Genomic DNA, 22,601 nt, shown 5'->3' on the forward strand with positions numbered 1-22,601 from the left:
TGTTCTAATGACTGTGCAGTAATAAGTTGTACCAATAACATTGGCTTATTGGATTTACACTGAACAGAGCAGTGGGGGCCATCAAAGTGACTGACTGTTAACCATTGTCACATCCAAGAACTACTGAAATAACTAAGATGAAAATCACATTCAGGGAACCAATGACAGGACAGTGCTCTAGTTGCTGCTGAAATTAAGAAGCTTTACCTGATCACGAAGTGGCCGTAAATGTTCTCATTATCATACATCCAGCTAAGTGAGCCAAAATGTAGATTATATTTCAATATTGCTGCAGAAACAATCTGTAGATGAATAGAACAGTCTGGGTAAGAATGTTCAAGGGCTGGAGACTGAAACTAGGCTAACAGCTAGACACAATTCTCAAGCAATGAGTGAAAGATCCATGCGGCTTTAAGTAGGCCCAAACAGGAAACAAGATGGATTCCATAGATTCAGAATCCACCATCTTGGTAAAGGGCAATTGCAGAACACAACTGCAGCCTTCAGTGGTAAGGAGTGAAACTGCATCACTGTAACATCCCTGGCAGCGTGCTGGCATGGTTTACCACTTCCCACCATGCAAGACCGCCATCTTACCTATCAGTCCAGGCTGCACACTTTGCTCCAGTACCTGCTGTGTGCATATCTCTTGTCTGATTGCTTAGGGCGGCAGCGCGGTTATTGCCTGATAGTTACTGTGTGCGCACTCCTAATGCATCCCCAGCCTATTGTTGTGAGTCACTGGATAATTAAACCCACTCCACCCAGTAGGAGGTGCCTGAGCAACACGTTCTTTCAGTGTGTTCTGTGCAACTGAGTTGCCAGGTCCTGTTCTGCATCTTGTTTGTTTCCGCCACCCTGGGGGCTGAGTACCCAGGCCTGTTACCTGTATCTGTGACTTCTATTCTGTTCCGCCACCCTGGGGGCTGTATACCCAGGCCTGTTGCCTGTATCTGTGACTTCTAGTCTGTTTCCGCCACCCTGGGGGCTGAGTTCCCAGGCTCGTTCCTGCATCTTGTTCCTGGCTCAGTTCCTGTCTGAACAGTGTCCTAGCCCGTTACTTGTTTGTCTCTATGTTCGTATCTTTCTTTTTCCTGCAGTGTCTGAACCTGCACCTAACTCCAACTCATTGTTTCTGTACTTCTGTTTGTGAGTTTAGTGTTCACGCGCTACTTCATTGTAAGTACCTTGTGTGTATTTGCTCTGCTTGTCTATAGCACCTGCGGGTTTTGCTCTGCTCTGCTTGTCTACCGCACCTGCGGGTTTGGCTCTGCTCTGCTTGTCTACCGCACCTGCAGGTTTTGCTCTGCTCTGCTTGTCTACTGCACCTGCGGGTTTTGCTCTGCTCTGTTTGTCTACCGCACCTGCAGGTTTTGCTCTGCTCTGCTTGTCTACCGCACCTACGAGTTTTGCACTGCTCAGCTTGTCTACCGCACCTGCGGGTTTTGCTCTGCTCTGCTTGTCTACCGCACCTGCAGGTTTTGCTCTGCTCAGCTTGTCTACCGCACCTGCAGGTTTTGCTCTGCTCTGCTTGTCTACCGCACCTGCGGGTTTTTCTATGCTCTGCTTGTCTACCGCACTTGTGGGTTTTGCTTTGCTCTGCTCGTCTACCGCACCTGCGGGTTTTGCTTTGTTCTGCTTGTCTGCCGCACTTGCGGCTCTGTTCCTGTATCCCAGTCTGTACTGGTCCCTATGCTGTCTGTGTTCCTACCTGCTAGTACTCACCAGTCTGCATACTAGCCGTGCCTGCCAGTTTCCACCTGTGAGTATGCCAGCCTAACCTGCCTGTTCCTGTATTCCCCAGTGTGGGTCAACAGCTGTGACCGGGGTCTGACCTGGAGTAGCACCTGGTCCCTCTGCTCGGTTCCTCCCTGGTTCACGGAGTCGATTGAGCCACCGTGCGACCTTGGCCGGACTGAGTTGATACTTAGTCACGCCCCTCCAGGCACTCCTCGGTTCATGGTCTAGTGGGATCACTAACCACGCTCACGCCAGTCAGTCCGGGCGTGTGCGTTACAGTTTGCTCAGGCCATGGTCCCCGTTGAGCCCCACGGCCCTTCGCTCTCGGAGTGCGTAACAATCACAATATTAAAGTGAACAATAGCAGCCACTAGTGGTCAAACTGTAGAAGGGCAACAGAAATCCTGACAGTTCATGGATGAAATCTGTATTCAGTGAAGTCGGCATGTTACATTACTGAGATAGAAGATGACAGTTGGTGCTTTTAAAATTCTATGGGGGAGGGAGGAGCTAGAGGCACAGACAGACATTTTGCTGCAAGTTCTCCTGAACATACAGTTGCAGTTCTCCATAGAACGTTATTAGCATCAACTGCCATCTGTGGTATCTCACAAAGTGGCCATTTCTATGGGATACCTGATGTATAGTGTGCTCCATATAAATGCTGTGATTTTTTGTGTAAAATGTACATTGTAAACACATTGTGAGACCTGCTGACAGGCAGCACAAAAAGGGTTAATCTTCCCCTCATAGGCTTGATCACGTGACCCAGCTCTGTTTAGTATGGAGAAGTTTCTGGAACAAACACCCCTGGGCAGTCAGCCAATGACTGCAGCTGTAAGAGTCACATGAGAGTGGGAGGAGATAAATCCTGTGAGGTAGTTACGAACTGAGGTGGCAGTTGGAGGTCAGACATTTTGTGAGAGGAATGAGAAGAGGAAGCCATTTTGTAGGAGAAGGAGTTTCCTCCCCCTGACTGCTGGGTCAAAACAGGGACTAATAAAATAAGGGAAGCTGATAGCATTCATATTAGGAAGATTCCTATTGCACCTCTAGGTGGAGAAACTACCTCAGGGCAGAAGCAAAGCACAGCTCTAAGGAAGAAATATTCTGATTTGATGAAACAAGTGTCCCACAGAGATCTGCCTGTCTGCAGGTTCACAGCAATCTTCAACTGTGAGTGTGAACCTGAACACCAATTCCCTACTGTTTGTAAATGAGTATTTGCCCCTTTATCATTAGTAAAGAGACTGCTCTGTTTAAGTTCATACGGCTCTTCATGACTGGGGCTTAGTTGCACAAACTATTATCACCACCATCATCCTCTACTTAGAGGCCGCTACAGTGCAAACCTTATATTGTGGATTTTTGTGTGCATGTAATTTGAAAAGGGAAGACTCTCATCCTGACAGAAAGCTTTGGCCATCATGAGACACATTATACACTGCCATGAGTACAACCCTCTGCCCTACACCGCATGAGGTTACCACACATCTCCTATCTCAGTAATGGGAAAATTAGTCTTCACTGAAGACACATTTTACCCACAAATTGAGAATTTAAAAAATTTAAAGATCAGTTGAGGTGGCGAAAGAAGCACATTTTTCTAAGATATAAAGTCTCTTAGATATATTATAAAGTTTCTTAGATATAAAGTTTCTTAGATACGAGGGTCAGTCAATAAGTAATGCTTCCTATTTTTTTTCTCCTTAAATAAGGTAGTTATGTTAAATATTCGAATTTGGCACAATTCCTCAAACCTTCTTCTCCAATCCACAGCAATTGCAACTTCCTGCACCAACAGGTGGCAGGACTGTATCCGTTTGCAAAATGGCTGACATCGATGTTCGTATTAGACAACGTTCTGTGATTGAATTCTTGCATGCAGAAGGTGAAACGCCCATTCGAATTCATGAGAGACTGAAAAATGTGTCCGCTGATGCAACAGTGGATGTCAGTACTGTTAGACGATGGGTTCGTCGCTGTAACACAGCTGAAGGGCCATCACCGTTGGCTGACAAAATGCGGAGTGGCAGGCCAGTAACCGCAGTGACTCCAAGCAACATTCAGCGAGTCAATGACATTATTCATGGTGACCGCCGGGTGACTGCAGATGAATTGTGTGGCATTATCTGCCTCAGTAAAGGCAGCGTGATGAAAATTATTGGACAACTGGGATACAGAAAAGTTTGTGCACGGTGGGTCCCAAGAATGCTTTTTACCATGCTGGAATACATGCCCTTGTTAAATGGTTGGATCAAGACTGTGGAAATGGATGGAGATTATATTGAAAAGTGACAAATTAATCGTTAATGTTGTGGTTTTCAACCTATGTAATTGCATTTGAATTTCTTGCCAATTAAAAGGAGAAAAAAAATAGGAGGCATTACTTATTGACTGACCCTCGTATATATAAAGTCTTTTACTTTCTCGTATAATACTGATTTATAAAAAAAAAATAAAACAAAGATTACACTTTAAATAGGATTATTCTAGTTTACATCCAGTAGACTTAGTCCTGCATTGATGGGCAAATTGCGGAGGTTGTGAATTTCTACAGGACTAACACCTATAAAAGCTGAGGGTTTGTTAAAAAGCACTTGATAATCCTTCATTAGGTAAAGAAAATAAGCAGCACAAATCTTGCTTCAGTTTAGAGGTTTGCTACAATATATCAGTACAGGTTAAATGCATCTAACAAGAGCTGTGTAGTACAAAGAATTTTGTAGATTAAATGCAATTATAACAAAGAAACCAAGAAAAATCCAGCACTGTAATTTAAGCATAATATCACTGTGTTATTTTTCTCCTTAGAAGGTTATAGTTTGACAGTAAGCAGGATAATATAATATATCTTCTTTGAAACTTAGAAAGAAACTATGTTCTTAATTATAACAACTGTAACAATCCTTCAGGTGGGAGAAGTATTAGGTCTATTAAAGTTTTTTTACCCCAAAATCACAAGCTGTCACCTATTCATAGTATAGGTGCTAACTTACTGACTACTGTGGGTCTGACCGATAGAATCCCAAGAACGGAGCACTTGAACACCTCTGTAGAGCCCCATCTTTAAAGGAGAATGGTGGTGATGTATGCAATATGCATACTCTCAGGCAGAAGCCGTCTGGTGGGCATAGCCTCGCTCTCTGCAAGTGTATGGAGAGAGGGCGCCGCCATCTAGTAGTGTGGCCGTCCAGTGAGCGCGGCTATGTAGTTGGTGTGGCCGTCCATTGAGCGCTGCTGTCTATTGGGCGCGGCCGGCTCAGAAACCGTTAAATCCTCACAGTGCACAGTGTGTATGCTGGGGGGATTCAAAAGTCTGCAGTCACACAGTAACTGCAGACTTTTCATTTTAGATATCCCCTTTAATAGTTCGGAGGAGTGCATGCAATGTCTATGGGACTGCAGGAAATAACCAAACGTTGTACTTGGCTTTCTCCCACAGTCCCATAGACAATGAATGTGCTCCTCTACTCCATTCAATATTGGGCTATGTAGAATGGGGCAATCAGACCCACAGTAATCAGCAAGTTATTCCCCATCCTGTGAATCGAGAATTACTTGTGATTTCGGGTAAAACCCTTTAATCGATAGGAAGCACAGACCTCGTCATATTTGTATTACATTTAATTTAAAGGGAATGTCAGCAGGATTTCACCCTTCCCCCACCAAAACAAAACTAATTATAACAACATGTAGCTCTCTCAAAGACAAGTCTAGGGATACTTTTACATGGCCAATCCGTTCCTTCTTTACTGAGAGGTCAGCATTTGAATTGATATGCAAATGACGCTGAAGAGCTATTTGTAGATCTGAAGCCTCTGTCACTCCAACTCTATTCCCTGCCCAGCACCGCCTCCTCCTGCATGACTGACGGTTCCTTTGCCTGAAGTCATACATCATAAAGGCTGTCAGTCAAGCACAAGGAAGAGGCGCTGGGCGGAGAATAGAGCTTGAGTGACAGAGACTTCAGATCTACCATAGATCTTCAGCCTAATTTGCATATCAATTAAAAAGCTGATTTCTCAGTCAGTAATGGAGGAACAGACTGGCCATGTAAAGGTATTGCTGAACTTGTCTTTGAAAGAGCTACATGGCCATATAAATAATTTAGAGGTTGAAATTCCCTTTAAGCAATGAAATCTAGCAATGTGGCTCTTTGAGCAAAACCAAATGTATTCTTTATCTCTGATCCCCCACAATATAATCCTAGTCACATCTGTGGATCTACTGCAGACTCTTATAAGAATAACAAATGATTTACTGTAGATAAACATCCATCACCTGCAGCTTCCCTGTAATCCTCAATCCCCTGTACGAGCAGCCAATGAGACAGATGGATAAAATACATATATGTTCTCCACTTTCCTGTACACATCCCTGTATGACTGGAATAATAATTACAGCAGTAAAATGTGCTGTAAATACATGCTGTAATAAAAGCTTTATACATGAAGCGCTGTCATGTTCCAAAACCAGAATAATGGCGGCTCCATCAGAGCGGAGGATTTCTATTTGCATTATAAAAAGACCAATTTCTTGGCTGCTGCGCCATTAACTCCACATAACAACGATTCTAATTATTATGTGACAAGGTAAAAAACATCTCGCTATGGTACAGCAGCTATGTGTTAGGATACAGCTACACAGCAGACTCTGCAACAGAGACCCGGACATGTTGCTTTTTATCACTGCCTGTGTTTCTTGAGTTATCCTGAATGGAAATCAAAAAGTACATTTTCCGATGTGCAATGTTTTTAATTGGAGGTTGTTGATGGATGTGTCTGTCAAATGTCTCTCCATCAGCTGCCATGATTAAGCGTGGATATATTGGGCAGTCCATGAAGAAAGCTGTTATAATGAGAGGCTGCATGTCGTGAAAGAAGAAATCGATGTTGAGCTTCATTATACAGTGGATTGCAAAAGTATTCCGCCCCCTTGGCATTTTTTGTATTTTGCTACCTTACAACCCGGAATTTAGTTTTTTTTTAGGGTTTGCATCAATTCATGTGAAAAACATGTCTACAACTGTGAACATTTGGCATTCTTTTTAATGTGAAACAAACAACAAATAGGACAAAATAACTAAAAACTTCAGTGTGCATAAATTCCCCCCCCCACACACACACACACACACACCCGTATAGTCAGTACTTTGTAGAGCCTTCTTTTGTGGCAATTACAGCTGCAAGTCACTTTGGATAAGTCTCTATTAGCTTTCCACATGTTGCCACTGTGATTTTTGCCCATACCTCAAGGCAAAACTGCTCCAGCTCCAATAAGTTATATGGTTTCTAGTGCTGCACGAGTTTGATCGGATAAGGTGTTATCCGAGCATGCTTTGGTGCTAACCAAGTAGCTTCACCGTGCTCGAAAACTATGTTCGAGACGCTGCAGCTGCATGTCTTGTGGCTGTTAAACAGTCGCAAAACATGCAGGGATTGCCTGTTTGTTAGGCAATCCCTGCATGTGTTGCCGCTGTCTAATAGTCATGAAACATGCAGCCACAGTGACTCGAACATAGTTTTCAAGCACACCGAAGCTACTCAGTTAGCACCCGAGCGTGCTCTGATAACATTTTATCTGAGCACATTTGCGCATCACTAATGGCTTCCTCTGGTGAACAGCAATCTTCAAGTCTGACCAGAGATTCTCAATAGGATTAAGGTCTGGGTTTGGACTAGTCCACTCCAAAACATTTACACAATTCCCCTTAAATCAATCGAGTGTTGCTTTAAGGCTAAGTGCCCACGATGCAGAAATGCTCCGGATTTTTCCTGAGCGTTTCTGCATCTCCCTGGCAGAAAAAACGCATGCGGATTGTACATGCGGATTTTACATGCGTTTTTCCTGCCAGGGACATGCTGATGTGAAGCGTTTTGATCATTCGATTTCGCATGCAGGTTGTCAAGCGCTTTCCAAGCGATTTTAGCATCACTTGGAAAGTGCTTGACAACTTGGTCACACTATATAAATCCACGCAACTGGCATGGATTTTATATAGTGTGACCAAGTTAGTTAAAAAAAAGAATAAAAATGGTAAAAAATAAAAAAAATATATACTCACCTTCCGATGGGCCTGGTCTCCTTATCCGATGCGTCCGGTCTTCCCAGTGTCTCGCAGTTGTGTAAAAGGACCTTCCATAACGTCATTTAGTCATGTGACAGGTCACGCGACCGCTGACGTCAGACCTTTTAGACCATCGCGAGCTGCCGGGGAGCCAGGACGCATCACTATGGCGACCGGGGGCCATCGGAAGGTGAGTATAGGTTTATTTTTTTATTTTTAACCATTCTCTCGGGTCACACTATATAAATCCATGCTGGTTGCATGGATTTATATAGTGTGACCTAGTTGTCAAGCACTTTCCAAGTGATGCTAAAATCGCTTGGAAAGCGCTTGTCAACCCGCATGCAGAAATGCATGTGAAGAACAGTTCACATCCGCTTGTCCCTGGCATGAAAAACGCATGTACAATCCGCATGCGTTTTTTCTGCCATGGAGATGCAGAAACGCTCAGGAAAAATCCGGAGCACTTCTGCATCGTGGGCACATAGCCTTAGAGGATAAATCACATTTTATTGGACAAATCTCCCAATAATAACAGTATTTTATTCAAAACTTAAACTCAAAATGCACTGTTCCAAATTATTATGCACAACAGAGTTTCCAAACATTTTAAAGGTTGTAAACAACTGAAAATGGTCATTTGTTGAGTTTTCAGCATTAAGAGGTCACATTTACTGGAATCAAAAACTTAACAGGTCAAATTACAGGTTAACATAAGAGCCCTTCTTTGTTATCACCATCACAATTCTTGCATCCATTGAACTTGTGAGTTTTTGGATAGTTTCTGCTTGAATTTCTTTGCAGAATGTCAGAATAGCCTCTCAGAGCTGCTGTTTTGATATGAACTGCCTCCCATCCTCATAGATCTTTTGTTTGAGGATACTCCAAAGGTTCTCAATAGAGTTGAGGTCAGGGCAGGATGGTGGCCACCCCATGAGTTTCTTTCATTTATGCCCATAGCAGCCAATGAGTTAGAGGCAGAGGCTTTAGCTACGGATTTAGCTTGTGGAGGAGGGGGTGGAGGGCAAAACTTCTGAGTGGGCCCCTAACCAGTAACCAGGTAACCCTAATTACAACTATGGTGGCACACCCTAATTGTGGGCATCAGATAACCATTGCATTACTGAAAATAAATCTCTATACAAAGACTATAAGCAATATTACCGCCATATTATGCCCATATAGTGGTAGATATCAGTTCTGCAGAACATATAAATGATTACAGTAGTTATGGATGGTGGCTTACATCTGACGTAATTTCTGATGGAGTTGTTCATTTTTCCTGTCTTTTCCATATTGCCCAGACCACCATGACGACTTCTCCAGCCATGTATCGTCTGCAGAGTTTACAACAAAGACACATTTGACTTCTCACATTTCCAGCAATGTCCCCTTCTATTCCTGACCTAAACAAACTCCTCCTCCTGCTGATACCCCAATACTGAGCCACTGCTGCCATATGTGTCCCTATAACTGCACCTGCTGTGTGGTACAAAAGCTATATTTCTCTTACTGCTCGACTACTGTGTCCCTTACAAGGTAACATGCCTCCTTTGTGCTCTCTAGATGGTAAAATTGCCCCCCAGAAAATAATTCCCTGTGAAAGTACCCTAGAAGACAGTGCCCACATTTAGTCCCTAGAAAGTAATAATGCCCCTTGCGCACCTTGACAGTCACAATTCCCTGATTGCCCCTATAATAATAATGCTTAAGTGCCCACTTGACATTTAATAATGTCCCCTGAGTCCCCCCTATGTACAGCTCCCCTATGCACAGTATGATGGGCCCACAGCTCCCCTATGCACAGTATGATGGGCCCACAGCTCCCCTATGCACAGTATGATGGGCCCACAGCTCCCCTATACACAGTATGATGGGCCCACAGCTCCCCTATACACAGTATGATGGGCCCACAGCTCCCCTATACACAGTATGATGGGCCCACAGCTCCCCTATACACAGTATGATGGGCCCACAGCTCCCCTATACACAGTGTGATGGGCCCACAGCTCCCCTATACACAGTATGATGGGCCCACAGCTCCCCTATACACAGTATGATGGTCCCACAGCTCCCCTATACACAGTATGATGGGCCCACAGCTCCCCTATACACAGTATGATGGGCCCACAGCTCCCCTATACACAGTATGATGGGCCCACAGCTCCCCTATACACAGTATGATGGGCCCACAGCTCCCCTATACACAGTATGATGGGCCCACAGCTCCCTACAAGACACAATATAATGTCCCCAACAATGTATAGTGGCCCTCACACTGTTTAATGCTTCTCACAGTAGTCCCCACACTGTATGATGGCTCCCACAGTAGCCCTGATACTGTATGATGGCTCCCACAGTAGCCCCGATACTGTATGATGGCCTCTACACTGTATAATAGCCCTCACTCTTCATATTAACCTCCACAGTAGTCCCCATACTGTATGATGGCCTCTAAACTATACAATGGCCCTCACCTTAGCTCTCACATCTGTATAATCGTCCCTGCGTGCATGTATAGGAAGAGACTTGTCAGTCACTGGCAGCAGTCGGGGAGAAGCCGCCGGGGGTCTGCTTGTACAACTAGAACAGAGCGCGGCTCGGTCTCTAGCGGCTATTTAAAATATGTTTTTACCTGAAACGCCACAGCATTTCAGAGACAAATATACAGTACTGCGCATTGTTATTGGCACCCATGAAGTTTAAGTACATAATGTGGAATATCTCCTGGAAAAAAATGAATCGAGTGTAAAGTTTTTTGTATAGAGCATTCGTGTTAAATGCAAAAGAGCAAATGATAAACAATCATGTCAATCAAAAAAGACAATGGGAAGGAAAAATAGAAAAACCTACAGCTTGCTGTGACACTGGTATTTGCACCCTTTACATTAATTTAGAATGGAAACATATTTTTACTCGCCTGTGGCGAATCTCAAGAGATTCACAAGTGATTAATTGTCGGTGACCATGTGACATGAATTAGCCAATAAATTATGACTTCAGTGTTTTAAAAAGCCACATGGTAGGCTCTGTTCCTTTGTCACAATGGTGAAGACAAAGAAGCTGTCTGAGGACATCAGAACTGCTATTATTAGCAAATACAAGACTTCCAAAGGATATAAGGCCATCTCCAAAGCCCTTGGTATCCCAGTTTCAACAGTGCGCAATGTTATTAAGAAGTTTGCCAGGCATGGAACTGTCAAAAACCTCCCTGGATGTGGGGGAAAGAGGAAAATTGACAAGAGATGTCTTTGAAGGTTGGTGCGAATGGTGGAAAAAAACACCACGTCAAACATGGGGCCATGGTTTCCAAAAGTACCATACACTGCACACTAAACCAAGCAGAGCTTTATGGGCAAAGGCCAAGGAAGAAATCATTGCTGAAGAAAAGACATTAAAAGGAACGACTAATCTCTGCCAAAGAGTACTTTGACAAACCGCAATCATTCTAGGAAAATATGAAACAAAAATAGAGCTTTTTGGCAATGCAAAGTAACGGTTTGTTTACAGATAGCACAACAAAGCTTAAAAGGAAAAGAACACCTTAACAACAGTTAAGCATGGTGGAGGATGCATAATGCTGTGGGGTTGCTTTGCTGCGTCTGGTACTGGAGGCCTTTACCGTATCATAGCATCATGAAATCAGAGAATTGTCAAGAGATTTTAGAGCGAAATGTTCTACCCAATGTAAGAAAACTTGGTTTGAGTCGAAGATCATAGGTCCTCAAGCAAGACAATGACCCAAAGCACACATCCAAAAGTACACAGGAATGGTTGAAAAAGAAAAAATGGACTGTTTTAAAATGGCCAACATTTGAGTCCTGACCACAATCCCATTGAAAATCTTTGGGTTGAGCTGAAATTTGCCATTGGGTAAAAGAACCCTGCAAATACTCAAAAGCTTGAATTAACTGCAAAGGAAGTGACGCGCCCCCTGGGACATATTCCTTTTTGAGGGGAATACCCGGCACCGGATCAGATGGGGGGTTGTAGTCTCCGAGCGGCTGTGACCCGGCCCCGTGCCCAGGGCGTCAAGCTCAGTGTTATGTGGCAGTCCTACAGATGTTATTAAGAGTTCTTTTGTGTCGACTACGCCACCCGTTGTGATGCGGTCACTGTGGCCGCCGCTGCAGCAGGGTCCGCTGAGGCTGATGGTGGGTGCGCAGCTTGGTGGGATAACCCCCAACGGGAGGGGTATAGCCTCAGGGAGGACAGGTGCAGAGGATGGGGGTTGTGGTGGTGCAGTGCAGACGGCAATGAAGACAGAGTCGGGTTGTGCAGTTAAGGGTGTTTACTTACTGCAGATGTTGTACTGGTCACTCCAGCTCCGAGTGACCACCCGAGCCGTGCTGCGTCCACCAGGTCCTGGATCCAGCCAACCCCCAAACAAGTCCGGAGCGTGGCCCTGAGCTCTCCTTCTGTCCCGTTCTCTGGCCGTCCCCACCAGGGATCCACCTAGGTCCAGCTCCCTCGGGCCTTCTGTTGGGACACCCTTGGCCTTGGATTCCCTGACCCTTCATGTGGTGTGCCTTCGGGGTGGATGTGATGGGTGACCGTGGCAGACGCTGCCCACGGTCTCCGGTCTCTGGCTGGGGAATGTTTTTACCCCCACCAGCTTGGGTTCCGGTACCCTGATGCCGACTCCTCACCCGGTGCTTTAATTTGGGTTCTTGGGTCCTCTCTGTTTTCCCCTCTGGGTACTCCTTCTCTGCTCCTCTCTCACTCAGGGTCTCTCTCTTGCTGCAGGCTGACTTCCTCTCTGCTTGCTGTCTGCTCTTCTGCAGCTGTCTTGCTGTCTCCAACTGACTTGTTCTCTGCATCTGACCCTGATTCTAGTTGGTGCCCACCTTATATATCCCTCTATGTGTGAGCTCAGGTGACCAGCACCCAATGAGCTCCTAACTTTACCCAGGCTGCTCCCCCTATCTGCCCCTACACTACATGGGATGTTCCACCCCCCTCCCACTCCAGCCAGGAACAGACTCGGTCGTACCTGCACATTTCCAAGTGGGAGTACCGTTGGTCTGTTCCTCGGAAATGGGATGTATGTAGTGCATGCAGCCTACCGAGCTCAGTCCCACACTCCATCCTTACCCGGGAGTGGAATATCACACCTCTGGGTTGAGGTGCAATACCCCTGTAGCAGCCGAATCCTCAGGGTGCTACATTCCCCCCTGGTAAATCACAGCACGTCCTCGGGCTGTAAAGACATAAAACACCAAAACATACAAAATTTTCATATAAACATATAAAACATATAAAACATTATATATATATAAAACTTTTCATATAAACATTCTCGTCGTCTCTTGTTTCAGGTTCCTCTTCCGGACACTGTGCAACGTGTGTCCGGGAAAAGTGCGACAGTCTCTTAGAAAAACTGGTTTTCCTATAAAACCGGTAGGGGGCGCTTTAGGACGCGCAACTATATACAGGGAAGGTTGGCCGCTCTCAGTCCTCGGCCAGGTAGAGGGAAGGGAATGGCTGCTCACAGTCCTCAGCCTGTAGGATGAAGGGGTTAACGGGTAAACAGTTCACTGGTCCCAACGGGGACTATTTTAGCAGCAACGGTTCACTGTGCCCCGACGGGCAACTATATACAGTCTCTACTCCCGTCCTCAACGACGGCTCCCTCCTGCTTTTTCTTGGTGATATGGTGTTGCTTCAGACCCGTCCGGGTCCTCTGGCTCCTCCTCCCCGTACCGCAACTCCTCCTCCGTCAGGCGGTGTACGTGGAGGGCGTAAGGTCCTTTGGCACACTTGTGCCGGGTGAAGGTGACCTCGTCTCCGATGTAGAGGTCACGACCTCTGTGCCCCTCCGGCAGATGGGACTCCACGTCTCTGCGCGTGACAAAGACGTCGCCGAGGGTGTTGTTGTCTCTGATAAAGCCCCACCCGTGCTGCTGGTTAAACTTGATTACAGTCCCGGTGGTACGGGGACTGTGCGCTGCACGGGGGTCCCTCCTGGTCCGGCTCTTTTGCTCGGCGCTCCTTATTTGGGCCTGTTGTTCCCGGACCCGCCTCTCTCTCCGCTCCCTCGCGAACTCTTCGAGCTGCTGTCGGCAACACTCAGCGCGCTCTGCTGCAGCTGCCCTAGTTTCCTGAGTGAACCCCATTAGATCTTCTCCGGTGGGATCCCACTCAAACTGTGCTTCCGCTAGCGGGGGCGAGATCCGTGCCACGGGCTTCGGAGCCGGAATCAGGGGTTCATCCAAGGGTCTTAGTTTCTGCTGCCGTTCCAGCTCATGGTATCCTTCGGGCCAGATGAAGGGCCGCCCGTCCGGCCATGTGAGCTGGCTGAACAAGTCCTCCCCCAGGTGTGGCACCCTTGGTTTTACGGGCGCGGGCGCGGTGGTGGTGGCGCCCGGATTGCCCAGGCCTTGCGGCCAGGCCTGGGGCACCTGGAAGGTGAAGGGCACCGTTAGGACGGCGGCACCCTGGGCTACCTGGCCTTGCGGCCAGGCCGGAGGCTCCGCGGAGGTAGGGGGCGCTGTTGGTGATGCGGCGCCCGGGGGTACTAGGCCTTGCGACCTGGCTGGTGGTATTTCCTGCTTTGTCACGCTCCGGGTCGAGGCGCGTGACGTCACAGGGGTCGCTGCGGCGGCTTCCGGTCGGGGCCTAGTCCATAGCGGTGACATGGCGGCTACGGGCACAGCAGGGGGACTTTCGGGCTCTGCGACGGGGAGCTGGGGCAGGTGGGCGGTTTCTCGGCTTGGGGTATAGGCGTCCCCTTTACCTGCCTCCATCCGTTCGGCTCCCTTCTCGGCGTCGTCTCCGGCCTTGGGTCCTCCCGCGCCATCCTCAGAGGCGGTCTGCTTCCTCCTCCAGGGTAGCGTGCTCCGTTGACTGGTCTCTGCTTGCTGGGTCATCTCCCGGCTCCACTCCGCCAGTATCTCGCGCTGTCCCCGGGCCATCCTCCGTGCGAGGCCCTCCAGGGCAGTCTGTGCACACTCCCGGTCTCGGGGGAGCTGTGCAAGGACCTCCACTAGGCCTAGTGGGGTCGTGGTGTCCAGCAGGCTCCTGACCAACGGGTCGGTGCTGCTCTGCTCTTCTTCCAGCAGGCTCCTGGCCAGCGGGCCGGTGCTGCTCTGCTTTTTCTCCATATCCGGGTAAACTTCTCCGCTACTCCTCGTTAGACCTCTTGCCTCCGGGTCCGCTCGCTCCAGACTGCTCCAGGCGGCACCCATCTTCGTTCTTTCCTTTCGTCTCCTCCCACTTCGAGGGCGGTCCCGGGGCAACTCGGTGACTGTCAGCTCCAGGGGTAGTTCTTTCACGCTGACAGACACCTCCAGCATCACAGTCTCTGTTGGTGGGGGCGGTTTCCACTTTTGGCGCCATTTTCTGTCCTGGCCCACGATGGGAGGCGGCCTCCTGCCCTCCTTTGGCACGCCCATAATGGCGTCCGCTGCTCTTCCAAGGCGGGAAATCTGCGGTTTTGGCGGGAAGCGTCGCCCAGTGGCGGGAAACTCTGCAGATGGCGGGAACAAGTTGGAAATGGCGGACAATCGGCGGGAAACGACTGGTGATGGAGTCCGATGGCGTGGACCCTCCGGAACCGGCGGGAGACTTCTTTCTGAGATAAACTTGCATTTTTCTTCAGGCACGCAGTACCCGGGTGTTGCGGGCACGTAATCCTGCCGACTACGCCAAAGTTGACGCGCCCCCTGGGACATATTCCTTTTTGAGGGGAATACCCGGCACCGGATCAGATGGGGGGTTGTAGTCTCCGAGCGGCTGTGACCCGGCCCCGTGCCCAGGGCGTCAAGCTCAGTGTTATGTGGCAGTCCTACAGATGTTATTAAGAGTTCTTTTGTGTCGACTACGCCACCCGTTGTGATGCGGTCACTGTGGCCGCCGCTGCAGCAGGGTCCGCTGAGGCTGATGGTGGGTGCGCAGCTTGGTGGGATAACCCCCAACGGGAGGGGTATAGCCTCAGGGAGGACAGGTGCAGAGGATGGGGGTTGTGGTGGTGCAGTGCAGACGGCAATGAAGACAGAGTCGGGTTGTGCAGTTAAGGGTGTTTACTTACTGCAGATGTTGTACTGGTCACTCCAGCTCCGAGTGACCACCCGAGCCGTGCTGCGTCCACCAGGTCCTGGATCCAGCCAACCCCCAAACAAGTCCGGAGCGTGGCCCTGAGCTCTCCTTCTGTCCCGTTCTCTGGCCGTCCCCACCAGGGATCCACCTAGGTCCAGCTCCCTCGGGCCTTCTGTTGGGACACCCTTGGCCTTGGGTTCCCTGACCCTTCATGTGGTGTGCCTTCGGGGTGGATGTGATGGGTGACCGTGGCAGACGCTGCCCACGGTCTCCGGTCTCTGGCTGGGGAATGTTTTTACCCCCACCAGCTTGGGTTCCGGTACCCTGATGCCGACTCCTCACCCGGTGCTTTAATTTGGGTTCTTGGGTCCTCTCTGTTTTCCCCTCTGGGTACTCCTTCTCTGCTCCTCTCTCACTCAGGGTCTCTCTCTTGCTGCAGGCTGACTTCCTCTCTGCTTGCTGTCTGCTCTTCTGCAGCTGTCTTGCTGTCTCCAACTGACTTGTTCTCTGCATCTGACCCTGATTCTAGTTGGTGCCCACCTTATATATCCCTCTATGTGTGAGCTCAGGTGACCAGCACCCAATGAGCTCCTAACTTTACCCAGGCTGCTCCCCCTATCTGCCCCTACACTACATGGGATGTTCCACCCCCCTCCCACTCCAGCCAGGAACAGACTCGGTCGTACCTGCACATTTCCAAGTGGGAGTACCGTTGGTCTGTTCCTCGGAAATGGGATGTATGTAGTGCATGCAGCCTACCGAGCTCAGTCCCACACTCCATCCTTACCCGGGAGTGGAATATCACACCTCTGGGTTGAGGTGCAATACCCCTGTAGCAGCCGAATCCTCAGGGTGCTACAGAAGAGTGGGAGAAAATTCCAGCAAGACGCTTTTAGATGGCTACAAGAAACATTTGGAGGCTGTCATCAATGCCAAAGGGTGTGCAACCAAGTATTAATTAGGGGTGCCTTTATTGCTGTACATGTTGTTTATTCTGTTTCTTTTTTGAAATTGCAATATGGAAGTTAAAAAACAAAGTTTTATTGTTGTATTACTTTGGACTACTAATTAAAAAATCCTAGGATATACCTATGGTACATTTCCATTTATTTCTGAAGATATTGTACAGTCTATAAAAAAAAAAAAAAAAAAAAAAAAAAATTAAGCGGTGCCTATAATGATGAGCAGCACTGTACATGGCTGAGATGCTACAGCCAGTGCCTCATATGTGCTGCACATGGTTGGGGTAGCATGTATCACTCGACAGGTTCCCTTTAATAACTTTATAATAACTTGACTATTATGAAATTATTAAATACAATGTAGGTCATGTGATGGTTGCTGTATGGGGGCTTGTTATACTAACAGGCTGGGACTTACAATAAGACCCAGGCCGTAAGAATAATAAGCCCCTACCACGGTCCCCAAACAGCTCCTATTACATGTGATGGAGTGCATATAATCTCAGAACACTAAACAGTATAGTAATCAGCACCCCAGTGCCCTGTCCACCCTCCACCATCCCTTAAATTCCCACCTTACCCTCATCCTCACATTCACCCCACAGTGACCATGACCTACCTGAATTTAATTAACCTAATAAATTCTAGCCACCCTCAAATGAAGTTTGCAGGCAAGTAGTTAATGGATTAATGGATGGAACTGGCAATTTCTCATCCGACACGCAAGCGGTGGGTGAGCGAACGTCATAAGATAAGGTCATAGCCAGGAAGTGTCTGAGTTAAATCTAAGGTGGGCACTAGGACCCAGAGGAGGTTCAACATGCGTCATGCAAAACATGTACGGAGCGGAGCTAACTGTAGCACTGCCACAACAAGCCCAGCATGTAAAAAGTTCATTAGGTTAGCTCGAGCCCAGCACAGTACACTACAACGACTGAGACTGCGACTGTGCCAGCCAGTGTGCAGAGTCTGTCATATGAGGGAGCAGACATTTTGCTGCCCTCTCCCTGACACCTCAGAGCGCCGTCTTCTTCCTCATGACAGAAGCGGCCGTGGGCCCGTTCATGTGATGGGGCCCGGCGACGGCCCCCTCAGCTCCCCGTTCCCAGTAGCTAAGCTACAGGTTAGAGGTATTCTTTGCAGCATGAGATGGTGCATTGTCAGCATGAAGATGATTTTGCTACAGATGGCACGGTTCTTATTTTTGTACCATGGAAGAAAGTGGAATATCAGAAACTCTGTATACTTTGCTGAGGTCATTTTCACACCTTCAGGGATCCTAAAGAGGCCTACCAGCTTCCTTCCCATGATTCCAGCCCAAAATAGGACTCCGTCGCCTCATTCCTGACATCGCAGCCTTGTTGGAACATGGCAGCCATCCACTAGTCTATCCATCTGGCCTATCCAGGGTTGCACGGCACTCATCAGTAAACAAGACTGTTTCAAAATTAGTCTTTGTAGCGTCGGCGTCCCTGCCTCCTGCTAGGCAGGGACGCTGTTCCCCTCACCTCTCCACTCCGTGCCCGGCGTCCTCCTCCCGCTCTGCTGGCAGCGCGCGCTGCTTCCCGGCCACTGTGCTTAGGGCGCGCGCGCGCGCGCTCCCCCTCTCTTAAAGGGGCCGCGCGCGCCGTCCTAAGGAGTCCCCGGCCAATGGCCGGAGGACCTCACCATATATAAGGCACCTCCTCCAAAATGGAGGTGCCCGAGCAATGTTGTTGCAAAGCCTTCACTCTGCTTCAGCCCTCAGGTCCCGTTACCAGTTACCTGCCAGTCACCTGCCAGATTCCTGCCTGTTACCTGCCAGTCACCTGCCAGATTCCTGCCTGTTACCTGCCAGTCACCTGCCAGATTCCTGCTTGTTACCTGCCAGTCACCTGCCAGATTCCTGCCTGTTACCTGCCAGTCACCTGCCAGATTCCTGCTTGATACCTGCGTGATATCCGTTTACCTGCTTGCAAGCCTGCGGTCCGACGGTCTGCCTTCCGACACCTGTCAGTCTGTCTATGGACCAGCCTGCCCGCTCACCTGGGAGCGCTCATCTGCTACCTGCCTGCTAGCCTACCTGGAGGCTCCGCCGTCACTTGCCGTGACCACCTGCCTGTCCAGAGACTCTTGCCTGCTCACCTGGGAGCGCTCACCTGCTACCTGTCTGCTAGTCTACCTGGAGGCTCTGCCGTCACTTGCCGTGACCACCTGCCTGTCCAGAGACTCTTGCCTGCTCACCTGGGAGCGCTCACCTGCTTCCTGTCTGCTAGCCTACCTGGAGGCTCTGCCGTCACTTGCCGTGACCACCTGCCCGTCCAGAGACTCTTGCCCGCTCACCTGGGAGTGCTCACCTGCTACCTGCCTGCTAGCCTACCTGGAGGCCCTGCCGTCACTTGCCGTGACTACCTGCCTGTCCAAAGACTCTCGCCCGCTCACCTGGGAGCGCTCACCATCCACCTGCCTGCTGTCCTTCTACCCAGAGACTGTCCCTGTCACTTGCCGTGAGTACCCGTCCTTCTACTCAGAGACTGTCCCTGTCACTTGCCGTGACTACCTGCCCTTCTACCCAGAGACTGTCCCTGTCACTTGCCGTGACTACCTGCTCTTCTACCCAGAGACTGTCCCTGTCACTTGCCGTGACTACCTGCCCGTCTTCCCTGGGAGCCACCCGCTTCCTTACAAGGACCGCCCCCTTGTATAGTTGCTCAGAGGTTCCGCCTCCCAGACCCGTTACAGTCTTCATGTATATATGGGCCCACTGCAACCGTTTCTGCTTGTGAGCGCTGTTTAGGGGATTATGCACAACTGCAAGCATCTGGAGGATCCCACACCTTGAGGTTCGCAGGACTCCAGAGGCATCTGAAGCTTCAAATACCGGTTTGCTGCTTTGTTATGGTGTTTTGGCTGTTGCTCTCAATCTGATGAATCTTCCTCATTATGCCTTTATCTACAGGAACCCATCTGTGCTCTGTATCAGTCACAAATCTCTTAACAGTACGATGATCACGCTTATGACGCGCCCCTGGGCCTGTGTCGCGCTGCGTTGCGCACGCGGGAGCTTACCCGGAGCCGGATCTCTTGAGGGTTGTAGTCTCGTGGCGGCGACCCGGTCCGTGCCCAGGGAGTCAAACTGAGCGGCGATGTACTAGCAGTAGATGGTTGGTGACTACGCCACCCGTTGAATGCAGCTATGGAGCTGCCGCTGCAGGGCAGACCGCTGAGGCCGGTGGAAGGATGGTGCAGCGTGGATGGTATAACCCCCAACGGGAGGGGTATGGCCTCAGGGCAGCCGACGTGGATGATGGGGGTAGCAGGAACCACTCAGAGACGGTGCGGTGTAGTTCAGGGTCTTTACTAGTGACAAAGATAGACCCTCCCGGAGTACTTGCTAGTGATAGGGGCCTGGTCAGTCCTTGAGCAGATGGGATCTCCCCTGGCCAGGCGGAGTTGTAGGCCTTCCCAACTAACTGTACTCTTCTGGCTACCTTGCTAGAGGCGGGAATAAGTAGCCCACGTCCCTGAGTGTACCGTGTGGTGCTCACCCGTATGGCCGGTGACTCGGGGCCTTCTAATGGCTTCCGCTCCATGATGGCGGTGCTGGTCCCACGCGTGTGACCGTGCCTTCGGGCTTCTGGGCCAGAGGACCTGAAATCCTCTGCCGGACGGTTTCTGCTGCTGGGTAGGAGTTAGTCCCCACAGCCTCGGACTCCGGGTCCGGTAAGAAATCTTCTCAGTCAGGGCGAGCTCTGCAGCTGCCAGCCCCTGACTCGTTGTAACACTGCTCCCCACAGAGCTCCTGATGTTTCTTGCTATGCTGCTTCTCTTCTCTACTCTTGTTCTGTCTTCTTTCTCACTAACCCTGCCTCAGCCCCGGGTTTATATAGGGGAAGTCCTTCCCCTCCCAAGACTGGGCAGGAGGTGTGGCATGCACAGGATCCCTGACCAAAGGACCTCCCACCTGCTCTCAGACGTAATATCTCTATCACTGTGGCAACCAGACCCCTGGGGTGTCACATTCCCCCCTAGTGAAATTTAGTACTCCGGGACTAAACATATTTTTTTTTTTTTTTAGAAAAACATAACAAGGTATAACAATAACAATACAATAAGAAAAACACATAAGATGGTTACGGCGTGTCCGCAACCGGGTGCAGTTTTGAAAAGCAAGGTGTCCATTTCACCAAAACAGGGAGACGTAACCAGGTAGGGGCCTGTCCTGCCCCGAGTCCTTAACAGTCTTTAGTCCATCCTGGGTTACGCTCCAACTATGTACAAGGATTCCCGGTAAATCCACCAAGGACTCCTAAAAAGAACTAGAAACACAAAATTATACACAAGCAACTATAAACAAGTAAACATTATAAGATAGCTTAAACATTTAGATCCTCCAACGTGCGGGTAGCTGGCCTCTAGTGGCCCTAGTGGACCTACGGAGCTGACTGTCTGGCCCTGAACTACAGGGTGTAGGAGCTGTCAAGGGTAAACTGGGCAGCTGTCTATGGGCCCTCTGGCTCACTAGGGGTATGGCAGGCTCACTATAAGCAGAGGGTTGATTTTCCGGGTCTGCTTGTGTAGAGTCTTCTGCCTCCTGGACCGGCTGTTCTTCCAGCTCTACCGGTTGCTCCGTAGGTTCTTGGGATGATGGTTGGAGGAAGGTGAGTACGGGTACCACAACTGCACCATTGACTTGAGTCCAAGACCGAGGGAAGTCCCCGAGCACGGTACTAACCATATCTTTCCTTTCCTCTACGGGTCGATGGTCTTCTTGTTCCTCTTCAGGGTTCCTCAGTTGTTCGGGACACTTCTTCAGGTGGTCCCGGGATACAATGGCTGTGGTTTCCCCTCCGTCTTTACTGATGGTACAGACCTTCGGGTTTTCGTGGCTTGAGGGCAGTACGGTGTACGGGTCCTTCTCCCACTGGTCGTCCAACTTGTGGAGCCGTCTCTTCCTCTTCAAGACCTGCTCTCCGGGTACCAGGGGAACAGCGGGAGCATACTGGTTGTAAGTTTTCTCTTGTCTTTCCCTAGCCTGACAGAGACTTCGCTCCACGCTCTCCTGTACTCTCCGGTACTGCTGCTGTCTCTCTGTGTCCCAGTCTGTTTCTGGTGAAGTGTCCTCGGGTGTCAGGACTCCCATTTCCAGGTCAACAGGTAACTTACCAGGTCTTGCCCTCATTAGGTAAGCCGGGGTACAGTTGGTGGAACCTACCGGGATGTGGTTGTATAGGTCCACCAGATCGGGCAACTTCTCAGGCCACAGACTGCGTTCTTCCAGGGGCAACGTTTTTAGAAGATCCATTACCACCTGGTTCATTTTCTCACAAAGTCCATTAGTCTGCGGATGGTAGGGTGTCGTCCTTATCTTCCGGCAGCCATACAGATTGCAGAATTCCTGGAAGACCTCCGCTTCAAAGGCAGGTCCCTGGTCCGTCAGCACTTGGTCCGGGTACCCGTGTGGACGGCAAAAGTGCTGCTGGAAGGCTCTAGCTGCTGTTTGAGCCGTTAAGTCCTTGACGGGGACGACAACCAGAAACCGGGAGTAATGATCCACGATGGTTAACGCGTAGACGTAGCCACTTCTGCTTGGGGTCAGTTTTACATGATCCAAGGCTACCAGTTCCAACGGTTGCCGGGTGACGATGGACTGCAGGGGAGTCTTCTGGCTGGCGCGGTCCTTCCTTCTCAGGTTGCACGGGCCACAGTCTCTGCACCACTTCTCAATGGTTCCCCTCATGCCTACCCAGTGGAATCGCTCGCGCAGCAGGAACTCCAGCTTCTTCCACCCGAAGTGTCCAGCTCCGTCGTGG

The sequence above is a fragment of the Phyllobates terribilis genome, unplaced genomic scaffold (assembly GCF_046119375.1).
Source record: "Phyllobates terribilis strain yellow unplaced genomic scaffold, ASM4611937v1 Scaffold_5__5_contigs__length_657084704, whole genome shotgun sequence".
Taxonomy (NCBI): Eukaryota; Metazoa; Chordata; class Amphibia; order Anura; family Dendrobatidae; genus Phyllobates; species Phyllobates terribilis.